Here is a 9787-nt window from a genome sequence, read left to right as displayed (position 1 = left end):
ATTGGTTGATGACAATGTCTAAAAATAATTAAATCAAACTATGAAAGGGCAGATATGACTTCATAGTCCTGGGGAGAAACATCTGTTCTCATATCTACTAAAAAAGATATGGTAGGTGTGTGCTTTTTATAATTATAGAGGCCCGAAACGGAAGCCAGTTGAGATGCTTCCAGAAAGTCCATATCAGGGAATAAGCTGGGGTAAAATTCTTTTCTCTCTCATCTACAGCCTTTTCTATGCGTCTAAAATTGGATTTGTGTGGAGAATTCGTCAGGGCACAGTACACCTCCATGTCTAAATCACCATTTTTTTTATATATACTCCAGAGCTTTCCCTATGAAAACTTGCTTTTATTTAAAGCTCAATCGGCACAAACAGCAGTCCTCAGAAACCCTGAACTGATGTTTGCTCCAATTGAGCACTCGAGAGTAGATTTTCATGGGGAAAGCTCTGAGGCAAAAAGAAAACCCACAAAGCACTCAGTCATGGAACTTTTTTTTTTTAAAAAAATTAATCTTTATTGGTTTACAATCAACACTTACACACACAACAGAAGCTTGAAAAAAGTAAAAAAGAAAACGAAAACCTAACAAAAGAAGCAGAATACATCTCTTACAAACAAACAAACAAAAAACAATAGAACAATACATGAAAAAATTTACAAAAATGTTCCATCAACTTCTGACTTCCTCGATATGGGTTCTTTGTTTTCTTAATTACTTGCCTCTATTTTCCAATAAACTTTATCCTTATTAAATCTTGTTTGACTTCATTATACCTTAGTCAGTTCCGAGAGCTATTCGAAGCATTCTAAAGTTTTTATATGGGGACACTGTTCTTTTAAATATTCTCTATAGATTTCCCATTCCCTTTTGAACTTTTGGGTTGAACAATCTAAGGTCTTTTCCGTCATATATGCTAGTTCCATGTATTCAAGCGTTGGAAGGTCTTTTTAGCATGGAGCTGAGCCTGCAAAGAGTGGGGCAAAAGGTAAATGTGGAAAAGTCCTCTGCCGTGTAAGCAAATGGAACTGGTGCAGCCTAGGCCGTGGTTTGTTCCCTCAATGATGAGGATTAGGCCTTGGCTTCAGCAAAGAAGGCCGCTCCCCTTCCCAGGGGGGTGAGCTTGCAGGCGGGCCACATGCACTCCCTATGTACAGCAGGGGCGTGGTGACGCTGCCCGCATCACCAGGAGTCCCAGCCGCGTCATGCCCCACGGCTGACCAATCCGGTTGACCAGGGGCATGGCTTACCCCAATTTAAACCTCCGTGCAGCCGGGGAGCTCCTTCCACTTTCCTTCTCCTTCATCAGATCTCCCACCCTCCCACCCTATTTTCATGCGTTCGCCATCTTGGCCTTTCTATGGACCACAGTTGGTTGAGGGGGCCAGGTAGGAATTTCCCCACTTGGCAAATTGGCAGCAGCCATGTGGTTTTTGCCTGCCTTGTAGCAATCATCACAACTTGTGGCAGTTAGGCATTGGTAAACCTGGTTTATGGGAAGGGAGGTTGTGGCCTTCACCTGCCCCTCCACTTTAAATGTATTCCGTTACAGGGATCTGGGGGTGTGGATCCTGTCCGAAGCCTGTGTGGAGGCTAGGGCCATGCCACGACCCCATCGGGGACCCTGGGGGAGCTCTCAGGTGATGTACATCTACAGGGCTTCCCCTACTGGTGGCCCACTCTTATGAGACTACCTGCATGTGGGCAGGAGTCATATATAGTCGATTCAGTTCCAGCGCCTAAGCCAATACCACTCACATTTGTAACCAATAAAGTTGTGGCCTTAATTCTTCCATTAACCCAAAATATTGGTGTTCGTGTGTTTTATTACCCATGAAATGGGGAGAGCTCGGGGCCTTGCTCCCTGGTAAGATGCTGCTAATCTGGTTCAGAGACTTTGTCATAACGTGACTTCCCCCATTGTGGTATCCGGGGACACAATGCCAAGAGGTTTGTTTTTCTTATCATTCCTGAGAGGATTTGGGATAGGAAGCAAACCATCTGCGGCAGCCAAGTGTTAATTGCAAGGAGGAGGCTTGAATACCTGAAGAAGTTATTGGTGTTAAAAGGCAATTTAAAAGGGGCTGGGTGAGGGGAGAAAAGAAAAACCCACAAAATGTTGTGTAGCAAAACACTGGAGAAAATAAAATAGATTTTCCGGCTCTCTCCCACACGTACATTCACCTTTCCTAAGAAGAAGCTGCAGGACACATCTAGTTTGTGGCTTATTTCCAAGTCTTTGTGGCTTGCTCCAAGTCTTTTTTTCTATGAGACAACAGACGGCATTGTTTCACATTTATGACTGCAACTATTCTTTATTGCATCAATGTTAGTAATACAAATAAGCTCCCACTACTATTTTTCCAATAACCGTCCTGTCCTTTGTATTCTACCACAGTGCTTCGAGCTTTTTAGATTTAACAGCTATGACACTTCAGAGAAAGGTAAATATTTGTGAAACAGTTGTTCATTTAAAAAGCATTGTGAAATAGCCCTTTGCTTCAAAACATTGATTATAGTCCCACGTCTTGGCAAAGGCAGGGCAATCTGTTCAACAGAGGTGGAGCGGGGAGAGGAACATTCCAGGTTTATGAGGAAATTCAGACTGTAGGAAATGACGAGGATATACAGATGGCCTCGTTGAGGCAAAAATAGATCAACATTCACAATAATGTGGATTTGGTCTCTGACAGTGGGCAGCATGAGATGCTATAGAAGATTATATAGAATAATGCAATTCCGGTAGCAGTCCAGGCTGACAAAGTTTCCGTAAATTCCCCCTGTATCGGCAGGACTGTGCAGTTTGCTTTTAAAATAAAAATTATAAGTATGCATTAAGGTGACACACATTTTCTACTAAGAAAATTGTGGGTCTGTGGCACATAAAATACATCTACGTTTGCAAATAATTGCTTATTTTACACTGTCTGCAAGGTTTCTGCAAGTCTAGAAAGAGGCCAAGGGTGGCATCAGCATTAGCACCCATTCTCTGGCTTTATAAATGCTTGTCAGTCCTCAGGAGGTACAGATCAGTCATTTGCTTGTCCATGTCAGCTCTGCATGAGTCTATTCATAAATATGTTCTTGAGATCTTGAGGTGAGGGATGAAATCAAGGAAGCATCCAAAAGAAGAAATGTTGTAGCTACAGATGGCTTCAACTAATCTCACACAGACTGGCTACTTTTGCATTCCAGTCAGGACAAAGAGGTAGCATTTCTAGATGCCTTAAATAACTGCTCCCCAGAACAGTTAGTCATGGAACTGACTAGAGGGGTGGCAACCCTGGACCTAATACTGAGCGGCACCCAGGACCTGGCAACAGGTGTAAGTGCTGTTGAGCCAGTTGGGATCAGTGACCATAGTGGCTTCCCTACAGACCTCCTCAGGTGTTAGGATCAGCAAACAGACGTTGTGGTCATTCCACGACTCTCAGAAGCTCAGGGGGTGGTGACCCAGAAAAGGGCATTTCCCGTGGCAGCCCCTAAACTGTGGAATTCCCTCCTCACATAGGTGCATCTGGCACCTTGACTGTACAGCTTTCACCATATGCTGAAGAAGCACCTCTTTACCAGCACCTTACACACCCAAGAGAGATATTTTAAGGACCCACTCTAGTTGTGATTATAATTTGTTTTCAGCCGCTTTTAACACTGTATTTTATATTGCTGTAACTCTCCCTAGCACCTTCTAGTGAAGGCCAGCTGGCGATAATGGTGGTGGTGATACCACCTAATGTTTGGTTTCCTTGGAATGAAGGTTACTGGGGACTGTTGTTGTTTAGATATATAGTTTTATTTACACACACACACACACACACACACACACACAGGCGAGGCTGAGCTTAATAAGGAACAACAGCACTAATACTGCAACAAAACTCTTCAGTTAAGTTTCGGGGTGGAGGGGAGTCCTAAAGTCATAGCTTTGGGTTCAGCATAGAGGGGAAGACTCCACCCAGCTCTGGATGAGATTTGGCAAAGACTGCCCCCTGGCCTGTTATTCTCCCACACTTAGGATGACGTTACCTCCAGTTAGGTGATGGGAGGAAAGCATCTCTAGCTACTTGTTTCTAAGACAATGCAGTCAACTCCTTAGTCAACCTTTAATAAAAAGGATGCTTATCAGGTTTGGCTAGCACCATTGAATCAACAAAGCAGTGGGTTTGACACTCCAATCCTATAACCAGGGTGAGAACTTCATTACATAACAAAAATGAAGCCCGTTCACTCAATAGCAGAGGCGTCCCATGGACTCACAAGAATATAGACTAGGACAAAAATATCAACCTGCCCCTAAATCTCAGCAATTCTTATCCTGCCTGTCTTATCCTGCTGCACCTCTGTTTAAACAATGCAAATACTAACAAAACTAACATTGCAATCTCCATCTTTTTAGTGCACAACAAACCAATATGTAGCTGCCCTCCTGTACACACTCCAGAGCCAAGATCATTTAGTGGTTTAGAAATTACAGTTCCTCCTTCTATTTTTAATAGTGTGGCCATGGAAGTTCAGCCAGCTTTACATCCCTGAAAGGAATGCACTTTAATTTCAACCCGGCCCCGGTACTTAGAGCTTGGCTTAACCCTTACATGTATTTTTATGTCCCTCCTTGTTTGACAGGCACAGATCTGAATTGTGCTTCTTAGCCATTCGACCCCCATCTTGTCCAAGCATTTCTCCCGACTCAAGCCACACCCTGTGGCTGCAGGCAAGACATACAATTACATGCAGCACAGAAGTTTATATCCTGTTGTGGTTTTGGATTTGTGGCCTCCAGTGTAACTGTGTATCCCTTTCTACAACTGTTCTGACTCCACCTTTCCATGCGTTCCTTGATTCTCGGGTGCAGTTGTATGCATGCAGTTTGCTGCGTGTGGAGATAGGTCTATGGGGAAATCTCCCGGCTCCAAGCTTCTGCCAGGGTGGTGATGCCTCTTCAATGGAGACAACTGTAATGCCAGATTGGAGCCAGGGTAGAAACACTTGGTTTGCAATGGAGAATGGTCCATTAGGGTTACAGGGTCACTGCCCCACCAACCTCAACCAGCCCTCACTTTCCTACCTCCTTACTTAAAACCATTTCAGCTTGGATGGGGGCAAAGGAAGAATAATTTGGCTCTGCCTTTCATTAGCTACAGATCCACCTCCTGTCAAGCTCCACACCTTCTACCCCTCCAGCCCCAATGGGCAGCAGCCACTTAGAAGAGGACACTGTTAAATAGAGAGCTGTCCTCTGCAAAGGAGAGAACATGGCTAACCTGCCACAGTCTGAACATCTGAAATGGAAAGCTCACAGAGTACAGTGGAACCTTGGGTTATGTACCGTCCTCCTTACAGACACTTTTGGTTATGAGCTCCGCTAACCTGAAAGTAGGCGTTCCGAGTAGCGAACTTTGCCCCGGGATGTGAGTGGAAGTCATGCGGCGGCGGCAGCAGGAGGCCCCCATTAGCCTCAGGTTAAGAACAGTTTCGGGTTAAGAATGCACCTCTGGAACGAATTAAGTTCGTAAATGGAGGTACCACTGTACACGGCCTGCTGTTAACAAGAACAATACGCTTGAGATCAAGATATGAGGGATTTGAATGGAGGTGTTCCCCACAACAAATCCTGTGAATTTCCAAGTGCCATTGTCTTGATTCTGGCCTTTGAAGACCTCTTGGCTTGCAATGTTACTATTTACTGCCTCACACTCTCCTTAACTAAAGGTTAGGCTCTCTTCTTTTTTTCTTGAACTGAAGCAAACAATAGCAAAAAGGTGTGTGTGTGTGGAACCTAGCTATTTCCCCAGTTTGTCTGTTTTGTCTGTTTGTGTGAAGAGCCAAAAGCTGGAGGAGACATGCATATGCACACACGCTCACATTGCTGCCTGGTATTGTTAAAAAAAAAATACAACCAATTTTCCACAACAGCAAGTGTTGCTTAAGATATGCCATATGTTCTGTGCCTTCTCTGTCAGTAAATAGATGGGTTTAGAGTGAAACGGGGCCTTCTAAGCCAGAGGATGCTGTGCTATTCCTAGTTAAGATGCTGAGCTGCCCACAGAGATAGGAGAGGAAGGAGAAAAAGATCTCATAGTTCCCGTTCTGAAGGGTTTCAGAGCTTTGCTCATCTCAGGTGTCTGTTAAGTATTAACCGTTCTACAAAGGTGCTTTCAGCAACAGCTGTCTTTGAGCACTGGTCAGAACGACATGCAAGAACAACTGTTCTAACCCACTTCTGTCTGTGTTCATGTTTTCTATAGATACAAAAAATAGCACATTGTATTGAAATATTGCATGGGCAGAACTAGCAGGAGGGAAACCCTGTGATCTTTGGCCCTCCTCTACCCAACTTGAAGGCCTGGCACTTTTGCAGAGGCCCTATTGTGCACTGTGTGTTGTTTTGGAGAAAGCAGGCTTGCTTTCAGTCTCCTAAAGTATGCATGAATTTTCCCATGGCCTGCTCCTGGCCCACTCCAAACAGCATGCTCCGGGCATAAGCAGCTGACGCTGGAATGAAGCATTCCCTTGGCAACTATTAACCCCAAATTGAGAACGGACAACCCCTTCCCATTGTGTGGAGCTTGAGTGATAGATGCTTTGTGAGGTGATGTAATGCCATGTATGCAAACTAAGCGAGGGGCTCAAATGGCACTTGGAAATTGTTCAGTGACTTTGAGCAGGGGGCTGTGGGTGGCTCACAACAATAGCCTCGAGTAGGGAGGCAATAGCTACCAAAGCATGGAGGGGGTTCATGGGGATGTGTGTGTTTTCTAGAAATCATCCATCATAGCTGAATTCCTGGTGTTAAGAAGGGTGAGAATTTTAGCACAAGATTACACTGGAAAAAATGTGAGCTGTAAAATACCATGTTGGGTTCTGAGCAGGTGGATCAGACATGCAGGTGCTCACATTTTTAAAAATGTTTTTAATATATATACTGCTAATTACTGTTATCTTTAAATGTTTGTGATTGTTTTTAACTGGTTTTATTTATAATTTTAGTATTTCGTGGAAATTGCTTAGGTTTTTCTACAATCAAGTTGCCATATGAATTTTGTTAAATAAATGGTTCTGTCTGGCTCTCTATAGTCTTCCCTGGAAACTATTCAGCACAACTTTTGCTTCAATCCCCCACCCCCACCCCAACTCATAAGGTATTTAGCCAATCAGATTTTCATTTCTTCTGAAGCATATGCCCTGGGAATGATTCATACATGATGTTTGAATGCACCTCAGCATTAAAAAAAAATGACACTGATATTTGTTCTAAAAAGTGCATTCATAAACACAGAGTATGAAAAAGGCTTTGTCCTACCTCAGATACAGGTCAACAGTATAGTCATGGTTATTACAATGACTGGACAATCTTCCTCTGTAAAGGAGATAGCCCAGGAGGAGGAGAACATTAGCTGTCAACTGAAGTCACCTTGGATATGCTATATCTGTGTCTGAAGATCTGATGTTTGAAAGCAGATCTGTTGCATGGCACGATCACAAACACTTCTTGTTTCTACTTGTATATTTTCAGATAAACCACATATTAAAGGTAAAGGTACAGGGACCCCTGACCATTAGGTCCAGTCAAGGATGACTCTGGGGTTGCGGCACTCATCTCGCTTTACTGGCCGAGGGAGCCGACATACAGCTTCCGGGTCATGTGGCCAGCATGACTAAGCCGCTTCCGGTGAAACCAGAGCAGCGCACGGAAACGCTGTTTACCTTCCCGCCGGAGCGGTACCTATTTATCTACTTGCACTTCGTGCTTTTGAACTGCTAGGTTGCCAGGAGCAGGGACCAAGCAATGGGAGCTCACCCCGTCGCAGGGATTCAAATTGCCGGCCTTCTGATCGGCAAGCCCCTAACGTGGCTGTTATCAGTCTAGTGTGACCTCTGTTGATGGTGCAATGTGTTTATTTAATGATAATGATACTTTTATACTGCCTCTCTACCAAGGCACTCAAGGTGGTTTATGATTTTACAATACAGTGGTACCTCGGGTTAAGAACTTAATTCGTTCCAGAGGTCCGTTCTTAACCTGAAACTGTTCTTAACCTGAGGTACCACTTTAGCTAATGGGGCCTCCCGCTGCCATGGCCACGCGATTTCTGTTCTCATCCTGAAGCAAAGTTCTTAACCCGAGGTACTATTTCTGGGTTAGCGGAGTTTGTAACCTGAAGCGTCTGTAACCCGAGGTACCACTGTACTAAAAGAAACAGCTGGTCTAAAGAGCAGAATCCTCTCAGGGGCTTCCTCTCAGGAGCTGAGGACATGAGCTGAGGGCACACATTCCCTCGCCTTCCACACTTCTCTTGGGGCAAACAGGTTTTAAGTAGACCCTGGGAAGGTGCAGGGGAGGAGCTGCCCCAACAGGTCTCCCAGGCCCCTACTGAAGCTGGTGGTTATATGCTTTTCTGGCCTAGATGACTTCTCTTCTGTTTTCTCTCAACCAAACATGTGATAAATTGCTTACTGAGTGGCATAAGCAAAAGCCCCTCTCCAGTGGGATTTACAATCTAAATGTAAACAGTGGGGAGACAATAGAAAGAGCAAGGCGAAAGGGAGGCGAGTACAATAAACAAAGGATGCAGGCAGATTTCTTTTGAGACACATCCAAACTTTGAGTTTCTTGTCACATGCCAGTTTTCTACTTGACGAGGTGGCTTGTGGAGCCAAGGGAATGTTAGCATAGTGAACTGGTTTGGGAATATTTCAAAAATCTGTCACACATGCCTGTAGCTGTTGCCAGGGAAGATAACTGAGAAAGGCATGCTCAGGTGTGGATTTTGCATATAAAGACATTGGGAGTTCAATTTACGTATAGGGAGTGCCGTGAGTTTCTAAAACGCAGTCCCAAATTCCCCCGAAAGTCACCAAAGTCAGAAAAATCCCGCTCCTGCCCCCATGGAACACACACAACCTCCTGTTAGAACTGTTTATTCTAAAAGAGCTTTGAAATGTCAGCATGAGACTTGATAGTTGTACAGCACCATTTGGGGGTGGGGTTCAGAGCTAGTTTTGTACATTATTTCAATAATTCTTAGGAACACAGGGAGCTGCCTCCTCAAACTATTAATCCATCTAACCAATAAACATCTACTCTGGCAGTGGTTGTTCAGGGCCTCAGACAGAGCTGCTTCCCATCACCAGCTAACCTGATCTTTTTAACTGGAGATGTCAGGCACTGAACTTGCAAGCAAAGCACAGACTCTATAAATCCCATCATCTTAACCTACACAAAATGGGCAAGGAAAATGGGTGGTCCTGTGTACTTACTCAGGAGCAAGCCTCTTCGATCTCACTGGGACTTTATTCTCTGGGCATGGTTTCAGTTTAAGACACCTTGTGCAGTAGCTTTGCTGAAGTTCAGCAAGGCTGAGCCTGGTCAATATGTGGATGCGATAGACTGTATAAATAAATAGCTAAAATAAAAATATTTCCAAATAAACAAGCATAGGCTGGTTTGTCTGAAAAGTGTGTCTGCAAGGTGTTCCACTCCAGCAACTTTAAATTGAACAGCATTTGGTGGGGGCGAGGGGGAGAAGCAAAAACAAAGATCTGCCAAATGGCCCCGTTTCTCCTCCCCCTCCCCACTTTTGTGCAATTTCTTTCAGAAAAATAGTCATCTGCTTTGTGGTGGATGGGCTTCTCATTTCCTCTCAAAGAATCATGCTGTTAATAATTAAGCTCCCCATAAATTCCTACAGGTGGTGCTACAGACAGACAGCAATCCTGAGGGAGGCAAGGGAAATAAGGAAACAGAGCCAGGTTTTAATAAAGAAGACAGACGGCCCCTCATAGCA

The sequence above is a fragment of the Podarcis pityusensis genome, assembly GCF_964106645.2.
Source record: "Podarcis pityusensis genome assembly, chromosome: 3".
Lineage (NCBI taxonomy): Eukaryota > Metazoa > Chordata > Lepidosauria > Squamata > Lacertidae > Podarcis > Podarcis pityusensis.
The sequence above is the reverse complement of the archived record's forward strand: the minus strand, read 5'-3'. Positions refer to the sequence as shown.